This window comes from Arachis stenosperma, chromosome 4, assembly GCF_014773155.1.
Source record: "Arachis stenosperma cultivar V10309 chromosome 4, arast.V10309.gnm1.PFL2, whole genome shotgun sequence".
NCBI lineage: Eukaryota > Viridiplantae > Streptophyta > Magnoliopsida > Fabales > Fabaceae > Arachis > Arachis stenosperma.
The window spans coordinates 124,296,882-124,313,015 of NC_080380.1; the positions used below are offsets into that span (position 1 = coordinate 124,296,882).

Below are 16,134 nucleotides of genomic sequence, written 5' to 3' on the forward strand. Positions count from 1 at the left end.
TCGAGCCCATGTGGGTACTGTGCTAAATGCGCGAGTCAATATCACGCGTATGCGTAGATGACGCATGCGCATCACCTTCATTTTTCACAATCCATGCGTACGCGTGGACGACGCTTACGCATCACTATCCGATTTTGAATCCCAAACACGCAGACCTAGTCTGCGCCGTCTTCCCCCCTTCTTTTGTTTTCCTTCTTGTCTCCTCCCTTCCCTCTGTGTTCTTTCTTCTTCCCTTCTAACTATTCTTCTCCCCCTTTTTCCGGCGACCTCCACTGACGACCACCATTCTCCGGCATTCTTCTTCTCTCTCTCTCTTACTACTCTTCTTTCTTCCCTCTATTCTTTCTCTATTACTTTCACTTACCACTACTTTTTCTTGCATTTAAGGTTTCATTCTTCCCTCATTATCTTCTCTATTTTCATTTGATTTAGTTACATCTCATTAAGTTATTTTATTTTTGTTGCACTTTATTTTCTTATTTCTTGCTTAGTTTTTGTCTTTTGTTTTCAATTTATTGTATGTTTAAAATTGGTGTTGGATCACTATTCTTTTTATAAATTCATTGGATTGATTGGTGCTACTTGCTCTATTGGATATAATTTTTTCTTTTTTTCATGGTGTTATATGTTGGTGTTGTCAACTTGCTTGTTGAATAATACAATGTACACCACGTGTTTGTGAAAAAGTTTCAATGAACTCTTACTTTAACTTTACTTGTATTCTTGCATTCTTTACTACTTTTTCACTACACTTATCTTATTAATGCATTCTTCACTATCCTTACTCGTTTCTTTACAATTATCCTCTTCCATCATTTTTAGTATGACAATCACAAAAGAAAAGGAGAAATCTTCTAAGAAAATGGTTTCTAAAAGGCAAGCACCACTCACAAATCGGTAGCCTTCTGAGAAATCAAAAGTGGATATCCGCATTGATGAGTCAGACAAGAAGATTCCTGCTAAGGATACATCGCAATTCGCCAACCGCTATTATGAAAGGATGCATGCTAATATTATGGAGCGGAATCTCCACCGTGAACGCCTCCTCTTTGTACCGGACCATTTAAGACAATACGTGGAGGATCAAATGAAGAGGAGATGTTGGGGTTTCTTGAACTGAGATTCAATTGAAGTTAACTTGTCTTGGGTTGATGAATTTTATGCTAATTACCACTCCTCGACCCTTGACTCAATCTATATGCGTCGAAAGCAACTCCCTATTTCAGAAGACGCCCTTCACCGAATGTTGGGCATCCCACCAAATCCAGAAGGGTTGGATGCTTTCCACAAAATGGAAATTGCCCGCAAAGGTTATACTTTTGATTGGGACCCGTCCTTAAGGCCATTACTAAGCCTGGAAGCACTTGGGTTTATGGGTAAAGCAAGGTTAACCCAAAGGGGCTTTCGACTAATGATTTGACAGATGAGGCTCGTCTATGACAACAAATCATGTCTCACTATGTCTGGCCGAGTACTCATGAGTCCTCTATCACCGAGGACATGGTCGTGCTTGTATGGTGCATTCTAACTGAGAGTCCACTTAGCATCCCTAGACTTTTCCACCGGGCCATGGGCCGCGTTCACACTGCTGGTAACATTCCCTTTCCAACCATGGTAACGGAACTAGCATCTGCAGCTAGCATTTCGCACGAAGCGGATGATGTAAAGATCAAAATCCCCTTGGCGGATGAACTGGTTCCCCATGGAAAATGGATCATACCACAAGTTCCATCCAAGAGCTTTAATGACGGCCCATCTTTGGAGGCTACACCATCATCAACACTCCCTGCACCACCACCATCCAACCACCAGTTGCTACTTGAGATCCTGGAGAGACTAGACCGGCATGGCCGGCGAATTGAGCAGCTTGAGTGCCGCAACAAGCGCCAATACAACTACTTAAAGGAACTCATTAGCTGTACTCACCCACCTCCGGAAGAACCCGACACTTCGGACACTACTTCCATTGATGGCAATGCAAGCGATCAAGCTATGGACACGGAGGTGCCCCTGTCCCCCCATTATTTGGCCATTGGAAGTGGCGATTCCGAAGACACCTTGCGGATCACTGACGGCACGGAAGATCGTGCCAAGCATTAAGTGTAGGGAGGTCGGTAACTAACTCCCGAAGGTAACAACACTCTCTCTCTACACCAGTACTTTAATTTTCTTGTGTTACATAGGATAACTTGCATGAGTAGTTAGTTGCTTGCATTTAGGTACTACTTGGTTGAAGTGATAATTTCTTTTTCAAGACACTGCTTTGACGTATTTCACTAATTTGAAAAACTTTTTTGTTAAAATTGCTTGAAGAATTTTATTTTGGAACATGGTTTTAGAGCTTGAACACACAAAACCAGTGACATTTTGAACCTATTTGATTGGTTGCATCTATCAACCAATGTTTTTTTGTGTCTATTATTCTCTCTAAAATTATGATCTTTGTCTTGCTTGATTTTAGATTTTCATTATTTGATGTATGTATGCACTTATGTGATTGAGGCCTTATTTCACTTAGCTCACATACCCATATGGCCTCACCCTATCATTTCTCTTGCAAACCAATGTTGAGCCATTTTATCCCATTTATTCTTTATTTTAGCACATCCTTAATTCTAAGCGAAAAATAATAAATGTCCCTAATTTGAATCCTTGATTAGCTTAGACTAGTGAGGTGTACATGAATTAAGTGTGGGGAAATTAAATTGGGGAATACATATTTAGGAAATTGGGTATTTTATATTCTTATATGAAAATGTGAAAATAGTTGGGGACTTATTCATGCATCCAGCACATTAATCATATGCATTAACTCACTAGAAAAAAAAGGAAGAAAAAAAGAAAAAAATATAATAAATAATAAGGAAAAAAGAAAGAAAAAGAGAAAGCAAAAAAAGGGGGACGAAATGCCCCAAGGCTAATAAGTGAACTAATGCATATGACTTATATTTAAAAGATATCAAGGTGCATGGATTTGAGGAAAAATAGTTAATGGACGACTAGGCTTTGCATTGTGATAACATGGAATGTCTTAGGTTAGGTGAGAAGTTTAGGTTAATCAAGGATTCGAATTTTAGTCCACTTAACCAAACACATTCCTTTCTTGACCCTAACCCCATTACAACCCTTAAAAAGACCTCTTGATATGTGTATTTGTGCAATAAATTTCTGTTGATTGGTAGAAGAAGAGCAAGCCTTAGAAAGCAAGATTAGTAGACAACCGAGAGACTCACCCTCAAACACTAGAGTGATTAGAGTGTATACACTTCCAGTGAGGGTTCGATGCTTGATTCTTTGTTCCCGGCTTTCATGAGCTTTCTCCTCGCAAGTTTACTTGTACTTTATTGTGTGATTTGAATTAGTGGAATCCAGTTTATGTTTGTCTTGGAGAATTCGTTTACTTTTAACCAAGTAGGTAGAAGCATTTAGCATGTAGTTGCATTCCTATAGATAAATTGCATTGCATAAGTCTCACCATTTTTCTTTCACTCGTTTGTCTCACCTGAGCTTAGCATGATGGTATGCTAATGTTTAAGTGTAGGGAGCTTTGATAAACCACTATTTTATGATATATTTTGGATTGAATTGAGTGGGTTTTTGTCAACTATTCTCACACTTATTCATGTAAATTGCATGTTTTTCATTTCCTTCCAAATTTCATGCTATGATTGAAAACATGCTTCCTAGGCCTTAAAATTGTTAATTTTTAATTCTCCTTTAATACCATTCGATGCTGTGATGTATTTATGAAGTATTTTCAGGTTTACAGGGCATGAATGGCTTAAAGGATGAAGATGAAACATGTTAAAGTGGAAGGAATACAAGAAACTAAAGAGCTGAGAAGCAAGGAACGATGCGCACGCATAGCTAATGCGTGCACGTGATTTGGAGCGTCTTTCAGTGACGCGTATGCATGATCAGCGCAGAAGTTCAGCGACGCGTACGCGTGGCTGATGCATACGCCTGACAAAGCGTCACGTGCTGCACTTAACAGAACTCGCTTGGGACGATTTCTGGGCTGATTTGGATCTAGTTTCAAGCCCAAAAACGTAGACTAGAGGCAGGGATGGAGATGAGACTGAGGAGACTTTCACTTTTCACTGGAGTTTTAGATTAGTTTGGAATTCTAGAGAGAGAAACACCTACTTTTCTCTAGGATTTTTATGTTCCTAGTTTTGCTTTGAATGGGATTTTGAGAGAGCTGTTACTACCTTTAATTGAAGTCATTATCCTTATTGCTCTCTTCTCCAATAACTCAATTACTCTTTTCCATTTGATTGCTTTGTATTCATGTTTGGATCTTGTCATTTTTGAATTTTATTAATTCATTGAAGTATTTTTATGTTTAGTTTTATTGCTTGTTTGATCCTTGTTGATTATTATTAGTGCAAATTTTAGTTTAATTAATTCTCATAATTATCATGTCTTTTATTTACTCCTATTATGTGGTTATGAAAATGGCATTCATGTTAATAGAGTAAATCTTCCAACTTGGCTTGGGGGTTGATTAATTGGGATCCCTTGAGTTGTGATACTCAAGTATTGGTTTGTATTTGGGAATTGCTGGCTAGCTCAACTCTCACCAACTCTAGTCCTTCCCCATGAAGTGACTAGGACTTGTGGGCTAGAATTAGTGATACCCACTTGACTTTCCTTCAATTGCTAGAGGATAACTAAGTGGAAGCAATGAACATTTACTATTATACTTGGGAAAGACAACAAGGATAGAAACCCCAATTCTCTCCCCTGACCAATGCCTTTTATTTTGAATACATAACATCTCTTGTTAATTAATCATCGATTTAATTCCTAGCTATCTACTTTTCCGTTATCAATTTCAAAAATATTCAGAAAAATCCTAACCAATAATTTGCCTCTTGTGTTAACTCTTTAGGAAATGACACGACGGGATTCTACTCCCGGTTATTTATTATTAATTGTGACACACATTCTAAAATGATAGTGGAAATTTCGTCGGTTAAGACTATACTTCACTACAAGAAAAACACCCATTCAGCCACACTTTTTTTAAGCTACATTTGAAAAGCGTAGCCTATTCATAGAATAGGCTACGCTTTTCTTCGTATTACCATTTTATACGAGAATAGGAAACATAATTGTGGCATCATTTAAAAAGTGTAGCCTTAGATACAATAAAATCACTTATGTAGCGTAGCCTTATCTTAGTATCTATAGGTACATATTTCTCACCAAAGAAGACGCTTTTTAAGAGTAGCCAAATCATTAGGCTTTAAGTGCGCTTTGTAAGCGTTTTCTAATATAAGCATGTTATAACACTTAGAATTTTTTCCCCCTTTTAACACCCGCGCCCTCCTTCTTCTTTCGCAAAAAGCTAAGAGCTAGGAGAGTCCTTTCCTCTCTTCCTCAACCTCGTCCATACCTTCCTCTTCTCCTTGCACCACATCCTCACACGGCGACTCTGCTACACCACACCACCACCGTGGCTCTGTTACGACACAACAACGCCGCAACTCTCCTACGTCGCACCACCGCCTCGCCGTGCTCTTCTGCTTCTTTGCTCGCCGCTACTTTCTTGTACTCCGCGTCTCCTTTGTTCCTTGTGCTGCCTCTACTCCATCCATCCTTGCTCGATTCGCTTTCCCTCATCACAATAGGTAGGCTTTAAGTTTTTTTGTCTGATTTAGGCAATTAGGGTTTCTAATCCCCATTGTCAAGAACAAAACACACGGCTCAAGTTGTTGCAACTGGGCTCAATCTTTCTTCCGATGAGGCAAAGCATCGATCTCTAACAAGCGAGGTAAGCACCTGACGATGATGATGGTTCTGTGAAATTTGGGAGGTTTTAGGTTTTGAGTTTTGGTTTTAGGGTTTTAATTGGGGGTTGATAAACCACTATTTTATAGTTTATATTGTGTTTAATTGTGTGGTTTTGTCGTGATCCTTACCCACTTATTCATCAATTTAGCATGCATTTAGATTTCCTTCCTGAATTTATTACATGTTTGAAAATTGCTTCTAGAGAATTTAATTATTTAATTTTAATTCTCCTTTATTCCATTCGATGCCGTAATCTGTGTGTCAAGTGTTTCAGGCTTTATAGGGCATGAATGAGACGGAGATTGGAGAGGAAGCTAGCAAAAATAGAAGGAATACAAGAGTTTGAGGAGATAACCAGCGAAAAGTGACGCGATCGCATGGCTCACACGACCGCGTGAAGGAGCACAAATTACAGTGACGCGGCCGCATGGCTTGCACGGCCGCGCGGATTGGGAAGCACAAGCAACGCGATAGCGTGGACAACGCAAACGCGTGAAGAGGAAAAGCGCCAGCGACGCGTCCACATGGACGATGCGATCGCGTGACATGCGCGATCTGCATAAACTGCAGAATCTGAAACCAGCGATTTTGGACCCTATTTCGGCCCAGTTTTCGGCCCGGAACAGTAGACTAGAGTCAGAGAATATGCAGAAACAACAGACAGACATTCATTGAGTAGTTTGAGATCTAGTTTTTCACTCTCTTAGGTTTTTACTCTCTAGTTTTTAGAATTTTAATTTTCAATTGATCTTAGCATTGGAATATTGAGAAGAGTTATTTCCTCATCAAGACTTCATCATTCTAGTTTGTTCTCTTAACTTGGTTTATTCTTCCATGTTCTTTGTTATGTTCAATTTTGTCATTCAGATATTTTTATGATTAATTAATGCAAGGATTATTTCTTTTTAATTTAATTTCCATTCCAATAATCATGTCTTCTTTTAATTCCCTTTCATGTGCCATGGAGTCTTTATTTACAATGCGTGAGTAGTTTCATTACTTGATGGGGAGTTGATTAAAAGGAACTCTTGAGTTGGAAGGACTGAAAGAAAAATTTGTAATTGGGTTAAATGTTGGATTGCTATCCTGTCACCGACGCCAATCCCTTTGAACTAAGTGGGTTGCAACTTGTGAACAGATCTGGCATTTCCACTTGTTTGACTTTCTCTTACCTAGTAAGGGATAACCAAACAGAACAACTATTAATTATAAATTAATCTTACAATCACACCATCAATGATAGAGATTCTAACCAATCAATTCCCAGTCAAGGCCTTTTATTTTTATTATTTAAATTTCCTCAATTTAAATCCTAATTTACTTAGCTCAACTCTTTTTGGAATATCTGATTAATAAAACAGCACACTTTTCTGTAACTCGTTGGGAGACGATCTGGGACTTAAAACTCCCAGTAATTTTAATTTAAACTTTCTGTGACGTATTTCTAAATTGATAGGCAGATTCTCGGTGAGTTAAGAACTATACTTGCAACGTAACCATTTAAATAAATTTTTAATTCACCAGCTTCTGCATCTCATCAATTTTTGGCGCCGTTGCCGGGGAGTTGCAATAGAGTGCTTATTTTATTAATTAGAATTTATTTATTTGCATTTTATTTAATTTTTCTACTATGAGCTGCGTGTTTCTTCTGTCAAATGACACGTTCACTTCCTGATCTGCGCTTGCTAATATTCGATCCTGAAATTGAAAGAACAATTTCACGAATAAGGCGAGAACAGCGTAGGTTAGTCCGCTCTGAGGGCGGATCTGAAAGTGAATCTGAGGAAGAAACCAGCCCCCGTTCTACTGATTCAGTTGTTTTACGTGCAGAAAACATGGCAGCTAGAAGAATTACCATTCAGGAGGAAAGAGCTCCTGATTTTACACTGCAACCGTTTCAAACGCATCATCCAGCGGTAGCTACAGATTTTGAAATAAAGACCGCACTGCTAAATTTGATGCCGAAGTTTCATGGCCTACCTGCTTGATGAGCGGATAATTTGTATACTTTTTGGCATTGTTTTTAGTATGTTTTTGATATCTTTTAGTTAGATTTTAGTACATTTTTATTAGTTTTTATTTAAAATTCACTTTTCTGGACTTTACTATGAGTTTGTGTGTTTTTCTGTGATTTCAGGTATTTTCTGGCTGAAATTGAGGGACCTGAGCAAAAATCTGATTCAGAGACCAAAAAGGACTGCAGATGCTGTTGGATTCTGACCTCCCTGCACTCGAAGTGGATTTTCTGGAGCTACAGAAGCCCAATTGGCGCGCTCTCAACGGCGTTGGAAAGTAGACATCCAGGGCTTTCCAGCAATATATAATAGTCCATACTTTGTCCAAGATTTGATGGCCCAAACCCGCGAAGCAATCCGGCCTCAGGAATTCCAGCGTTAAACGCCGGAACTGGAATAAAAGTTGGAGTTAAACGCCCAAACTGGCATGAGAACTGGCGTTTAACTCCAGAAAGGGTCTCTACACGAATTTCCTTCATTGCTCAGCCCAAGCACACACCAAGTGGGCCCGGAAGTGGATTTTTATGTCATTTACTCATTTCTGTACACCTTAGGTTACTAGTTTACTATTAATAGGACCTTTTACTATTGTATACACAGACTTTGGTAGCTATCTTTGTTTTATGCTATCTTAGACCTCTGGGAGGCTGGCCATTCGGCCATGCCTAGACCCTGTTCTTATGTATTTTCAACGGTGGAGTTTCTACACACCATAGATTAAGGGTGTGGAGCTCTGCTGTACCTCGAGTATTAATGCAATTACTATTGTTCTTCCATTCAATTCCGCTTGTTCTTTTACCAAGATATCACTTGTTCTTCAACATGATGATGGTGATGATTGACGCCCATCACCACTCTCACCTATGAACAAGGTGACTGACAACCATTCTTGTTCTACAAGCATTCGAGGCTTAGTGAATATCTCTTGGATTCTTCGGAGTCTTCGTGGTATAGGCAGGACCTGATGGCAGCATTCAAGAGAATCCGGAAGGTCTAACCTTGTCTGTGGTGTTCTGAGTAGGATTCAATGACTGAATGACTGTGACGTGCTTCAAACCCTGAGGGCGGGGGCGTTAGTGATAACGCAAAAGAATCACTGGATTCTATTCCGCGCCTGATTGAGAACCGACAGATGAATTCCGCTATGCCGTGACAGGACATATGCAATCGCTTTCACTGAGAGGATGGGAGGTAGCTGCTGACAACAGTGAGACCCTACACGAGCTTGCCATGGAAAGGAGTAAGAAGGATTGGATGAAGGCTGTAGGAAAGCAGAGAGACGGAAGGGAAGGCGTCTTCATACACTTGTCTGAAGCTCTTACACCAATGATATACATAAGTATCTCTATCTTTATCTTCTATGTTATTTTCGTTCATCACCATATACATCTGAGTTTGCCTGACTAAGATTTACAAGATGACCATAGCTTGCTTCAATACTAACAATCTCCGTGGGATCGACCCTTACTCACGTAAGGTTTTATTACTTGGACGACCCAGTGCACTTGCTGGTTAGTTGTGCGAAGTTGTGTAATGCCATGGTATTGAGCGCACCAAGTTTTTGGAGCCATTACCAGGGATTATGAGAGTTGTGAAAAAGTATAGTTCACAATTTCGCCGACCAAGTTTTTGGCGCCGTTGCCGGGGATTGTTCAAGTTTTGAGCAAGCTTTTGGTAACATCAGTGCCAAGATCCGGCAACAACATCAAGTTCTTGGTGTTATTGCCCGGGATTGTTTAGGCTGGACAACTGACGGTTCATCTTGTTGCTTAGATTAGGTATTAATTTTTTTTTTCGAAATTCTTGAAGATGAATTCTAGAGTTTCATGATGATTTGTTGAAATCTGGCTGGCTGAGAAGCCATGTCTAATCTGATTGGACCGAGGTTTCAACTTATCACCACAAGAGCTTGTTGATTCTCATCAATTTTACTCTTGGAGCAGTGATCTGCTAAGATTTGGCTGACCTTTGGTCATGTCTAGTGTTTTGGACCGAAGCTTTCTTTGAAAGCTTGGCTGGCTGTGAAGCCATGTCTAATTCCTGGACCGGAGTCTTAGACTAGCATTGCACTGATTCCTGGAATTCTCATTAAGAATTTTGATACCTTTTCCTACTTAATTTTCGAAAATCACAAAAAAAATTTACAAAACCATAAAAATCCAAAAATATTTCTTGTTTGAGTCTAGAGTCTCATCTTAAGTTTGGTGTCAAATGCATGTCTTTGTTATATTTTTCGAATCCATGCATATATTTTGTGTTCTAATCTTTGAATTCTATTGACTTGAAGTATTTTTTTGTGTCTCATATGCATTCTCATATTGTTAGTGTCAGTAGTACACAAACTGCTAAGTTTGGTGTCTTGCATGCATTGTTATTTGATTCTTGTTGCATTTTGATTATTAAAAATCCAAAAATATTTTTAATTTGTGTCTTTTCAAGTCAATGATACAAAGAATTGAAGATTTAGAACATACTGCAGAGGAATTATACAGAAAAAGCTGAGCATTCAAAAATGCCCAGTGAAGAAGGCAGACTGGCGTTTAAACGCCAGCCAGGGTACCTGGTTGGGCGTTTAACGCCCAAAGAGGTAGCATTTTGGGCGTTAAACGCCAGAATGTATACCATTCTGGGCGTTTAACGCCAGGATGGTGCTAGGGAGAAGATTTTGTTTTCAAATCAATTTTTTTTAAATTTTTCAAAATCAAATCTTTTTCAAATCAAATCTTTTCAATCAAATGTTTTCAAAATCAATTTCCTTCCTTTTTAAAAGATACTTACTAACAATTAATGATTTGATTGAACATCTCAAATTTGTTACCTTTTCTGTTGAGAAAGGTTTTTAATGTTTGAATCATATCTTTTCTTGTTAGGCAAGTCATCAATTTTTAAAATCATATCTTTTCAAATGGTTTTCAAATCATATCTTTTCAAATAGTTTTCAAATCATATCTTCTCAATCACATTTTTTTTTTCATATCTTCTTAACCACATCTTTTTCAAAATAACTTTCAATCAAATCTTCTTAATTTCTAATTTCAAAATCTTTTTCAAAAATCACTTGGTTTCTTTTCCACTTTGATTTTCGAAAATCAATTGATGTTTTTCAAAAATGTTTTCAAAGTATTTTAATTAATTTTCGAAAATCTTCTTCCCTCCTTCCCACATCCTTCTGTTTATGGAGTACCACTCCTTCTCAATGCACAATTCGAACCTTATCTAACTAAAGTTCGAATTTATCTTCTCCTTCTTCTTTCTATTTCTCTTTTCCTCTGACACTTAAAGGAATCTCTATACTGTGACATAGAGGATTCCACATTTTCTTGTTCCCTTCTCTTTCATATGAGCAGGAGCAAGGACAAAGGCATTCTTGTTGAAGCTGATCCTGAACCTGAAAGGACTTTGAAGAGAAAGCTAAGAGAAGCCAAAGCACAACTCTCTTTAGAGGACCTGACCGAATTCTTCAAGGAAGAAAACATGGCAGCAGAAAACAACAACAATGCAAACAATGCAAGGAAGGTGCTGGGTGACTTTACTGCACCTACTCCTGATTTTTATGGGAGAAGCATCTCTATCCCTGCCATTGGAGCAAACAACTTTGAGCTTAAGCCTCAATTAGTTTCTCTAATGCAACAGAATTGCAAGTTCCATGGACTTCCAATGGAAGATCCTCATCAGTTTTTAGCTGAATTCTTGCAAATCTGTGACACAGTCAAGACTAATGGGGTTGACCCTGAAGTCTATAGACTGATGCTATTCCCTTTTGCTGTAAGAGACAGAGCTAGAATATGGTTGGACTCTCAACCTAAAGAAAGCCTGGACTCATGGGAAAAGCTAGTCAATGCCTTCTTGGCAAAATTCTTTCCACCACAAAGATGGAGTAAGCTTAGAGTGGAAGTCCAAACCTTTAGACAAAAGGATGGAGAATCCCTCTATGAAGCTTGGGAAAGATACAAACAATTAATCAGAAAATGTCCTTCTGACATGCTTTCTGAATGGAGCATCATAGGTATTTTCTATGATGGCCTCTCTGAACTATCTAAGATGTCCTTGGATAGCTCTGCAGGAGGATCTCTTCATCTGAAGAAGACGCCTACTGAAGCTCAAGAACTGATTGGAATGGTTGCAAATAACCAATTCATGTACACTTCTGAAAGAAATCCTGTGAACAATGGGACTAGTCAGAAGAAAGGAGTTCTTGATATTGACACTCTGAATGCCATTTTGGCCCAGAATAAAATATTGACTCAACAAGTCAATTTGATTTCTCAAAGTCTGTCTGGAATGCAAAATGCACCAAAAAGTACTAAGGAAGCTTCATCTGAGGAAGAAGCTTATGATCCTGAGAACCCTTCCATGGAAGAGGTAAATTACCTAGGAGAACCCTATGGTAACACCTATAATTCTTCATGGAGAAATCACCCAAATCTTTCATGGAAGAATCACGAGAGACCTCAACAAGGTTTCAATAACAATGGTGGAAGAAACAGGTTTAACAATGGCAAGCCTTTTCCATCATCTTCTCAGCAACAGACAGAGAGCTCTAAGCAGAATAATTCTGACTTAGCAACCATGGTCTCTGATCTGATCAAAACCACTCAAAGTTTCATGACTGAAACTAGATCTTCCATTAGGAATTTGGAAGGACAAGTGGGTCAGCTGAGCAAGAAAATTACTGAACTTCCTCCAAGCACTCTCCCAAGTAACACTGAAGAAAATCCAAAAGGAGAGTGCAAAGCCATAAACATGGCCGAATTCTGGGAGGAAGAAGAGGCAGTGAACGCCACTGAGGAAGGCCTCACTGGACGTCCACTGACCTCTAATGAGTTCCCCAATGAGGAACCTTGGGAATCTGAGGCTCAGACTGAGACCATAGAGATTCCCTTGGACTTGCTACTGCCTTTCATGAGCTCTGATGAGTATTCTTCCTCTGAAGAGGATGAGTATGTCACTGAAGAGCAAGTTGCTAAATATCTTGGAGCAATCATGAAGTTAAATGACAAGTTATTTGGAAATGAGACTTGGGAAGATGAACCTCCCTTGCTCACCAAAGAACTGGATGACTTGTCTAGGCATAAACTGCCTCAAAAGAGGCAGGATCCTGGGAAGTTTTCTATACCTTGCACCATAGGCACCATGACCTTCAAGAAGGCTTTGTGTGACTTAGGGTCAAGTGTAAACCTCATGCCCCTCTCTGTAATGGAGAAATTAGGGATCCTTGAGGTGCAAGCTGCAAGAATCTCACTAGAAATGGCAGACAACTCAAGAAAACAAGCCCATGGACTTGTAGAGGATGTTCTGGTTAAGGTTGAAAACCATTACATTCCTACTGATTTCATAGTCCTAGAGACTGGGAAGTGCATGGATGAATCCATCATCCTTGGTAGACCATTCCTAGCCACAGCAAAGGCTGTGATTGATGTTGATAGAGGAGAGTTGATCATTCAAGTGAATGAAGAATCCATGGTGTTTAAGGCCCAAGGATATCCCTCTATCATCATGGAGAGGAAGCATGAAGAGCTTCTCTCAAAACAGAGCCAAGCAGAGCCCCCACAGTCAAACTCTAAGTTTGGTGTTGGGAGGCCACAACCAAACTCTAAGTTTGGTGTTGAAACCCCACATTCAAACTCTAAGTTTGGTGTTGGGAGGTTTCAACAAGGTTCTGAGTGTTTCTGAGGCTCCATGGGAGTCCTCTGTCAAGCTAATGACATTAAAGAAGCGCTTGTTGGGAGGCAACCCAATGTTTTATAATTAATTATTTTCTTTTGTTATTTTATCTTTTTTGTAGGTTGATGATCATAAGAAGTCACAAAAATAATGAAAAAAGCAAAAACAGAATGAAAAACAGGAAGAAAAACAGCACACCCTAGAGGAAGAAGCTGCTGGCGTTCAAACGCCAGTAAGCCTTGCTGTTGGGCGTTTAACGCCCAGTCTGGCACCCTTCTGGGCGTTTAACGCCAGAAAGGGGCACCAGACTGGCGTTAAACGCCAGTAAAGGGCAAGAACCTGGCGTTAAACGCCAGGAATGGGCACCAGCCCGGCGTTTAACGCCAGAAATGCCTCAAAACGTGATTTTGAGCAACTTTTGGTGCAGGGATGACTTTTCCTTGACACTACAGGATCTGTGGACCCCACAGGACCCTACCATCACTCTCTCTCTTCTTCCCCCATTCACCAATCACCTCAATACCTCTTTCCCAAAAACCCCTCACCTATCAAATCCCATCTTTCTCTTCACCACTCACATCCATCCTTCATAAAACCCCACCAACCTCACCCTTCAAATTCAAACCACTTCCCCTCCCAAACCCACCCTCAAATGGCCGAACCCTCATCCCCCTCTTTCCTATATATACCCCCTCTTTACCCCTTCATTTTCACACAACCTAAACACCATTTCTCCCCCTCCTTGACCGAATACACTACCATCTCCCTTCTTCCTCATTTCTTCTTCTTCTACTCTCTTCTTTCCTCTTTTGCTCGAGGACGAGCAAACATTTTAAGTTTGGTGTGGTAAAAGCGTTGCTTTTTCGTTTTTCCATAACCATTATGGCACCAAAGGCCGGAGAAACCTCTAAAAAGAGGAAAGGGAAAGCAAAAGCTTCCACCTCCGAGTCATGGGAGATGGATAGATTCCTCTCAAAGGTGCATCAAGACCACTTCTATGAAGTTGTGGCCTTGAAGAAGGTGATCCCCGAAGTCCCCTTTTTACTCAAAAAGGGTGAATATCCGGAGATCCGCCATGAGATCCAAAGAAGAGGTTGGGAAGTTCTCACCAACCCCATTCAACAAGTTGGAATCTTGATGGTTCAAGAGTTCTATGCCAATGCATGGATCACAAAGAACCATGACCAAAGTGTGAACCCGAATCCAAAGAATTATCTTACTATGGTTCGGGGGAAATACTTGGATTTTAGTCCGGAGAGTGTGAGGGTGGCGTTCAACTTGCCTATGATGCAAGGAGATGAGCATCCTTACACTAGAAGGGTCAAATTTGATCAAAGGTTGGACCAAGTCCTCACAGTCATATGTGAAGAGGGCGCACAATGGAAGCAAGATTCAAGAGGAAAGCCGGTCCAATTGAGAAGGCATGACCTCAAGCCCGTGGCTAGAGGATGGTTAGAGTTCATACAACGCTCAATCATTCCCACTAGCAACCGGTCCGAAGTTACCATAGACCGGGCCATCATGATCCATAGTATCATGATTGGAGAGGAAATAGAGGTTCATGAGGTTATAGCTCAAGAACTCTATAAAGTGGCAGACAAGACCTCCACTTTGGCAAGATTAGCCTTTCCTCACCTCATTTGTCACCTCTGTTATTCAGTTGGAGTTGACATAGAAGGAGATATCCCCATTGATGAGGACAAGCCCATCACCAAGAAAAGGATGGAATACACAAGAGACCCCTCTCATCAAGAAATCCCTGAGATTCCTCAAGGGATGAACTTTCCTCCACAAAACTATTGGGAGCAACTAAACACCTCCCTAGGAGAATTAAGTTCCAACATGGGACAACTAAGGGTGGAGCACCAAGAACACTCCATCATCCTTCATGAAATTAGAGAAGATCAAAGAATCATGAGGGAGGAGCAACAAAGACAAGGAAGAGACATTGAGGAGCTCAAGCACTCCATAGGACATTCAAAAGCAAGGAAGAGCCGCCATCACTAAGGTGGACCCATTCCTTGATTTCCTTGTTCTTTATTCCTTTGTTTTTCGAATTTTATGCTTTATGTTATCCATGTTTGTGTCTTATGATCATTAGTGTCTTAGTGTCTATGCCTTAAAGTTATGAATGTCCTATGAATCCATCACCTTTCTTGAATAAAAATGTGCTTAATTGAAAAAGGAAGAATTGCATGAATTTTGAATTTTATAATAGTTTAATTATTTTGATGTGGTGGCAATATTTTTGTTCTCTGAATGTATGTGTAAACAGTGCATATGTATCTTGAATTTGTGGTTCATGAATGTTGGCTCTTGAAAGAATGATGAAAAAGGAGACATGTTACTGAGGATCTGAAAAATCAATAAAATGATTCTTGAAGCAAGAAAAAGCTATTCAAAAAAAAAAAAAGAAAAAGAAAAAAAAACCGAAAAAAAAAATCGAAAAAAAAAAAGAAAGAAAAGAAAGAAAAAGAAAAGAAATAAAGTTGTGATCCAAGGCAAATAAGAGTGTGCTTAAGAACCCTGGACACCTCTAATTGGGGACTTTAGCAAAGCTGAGTCACAATCTGAAAAGGTTCACCCAATTATGTGTCTGTGGCATGTATGTATCCGGTGGTAATACTGGAAGACAGAGTGCTTTGGGCCACAGCCA

At 39.7% G+C, this 16,134-nt stretch overlaps 1 non-coding gene across 1 annotated transcript; it reads right to left on the minus strand.

Moving 5' to 3' along the window:
* Positions 1 to 11,693: 11,693 nt before the first annotated feature.
* Positions 11,694 to 11,801, minus strand: LOC130978628 (small nucleolar RNA R71). The gene has a single exon (XR_009086250.1). It is a non-coding gene; the product is annotated as a small nucleolar RNA R71 (small nucleolar RNA).
* Between the last annotated feature and the right edge of the window lie 4,333 nt (positions 11,802 to 16,134).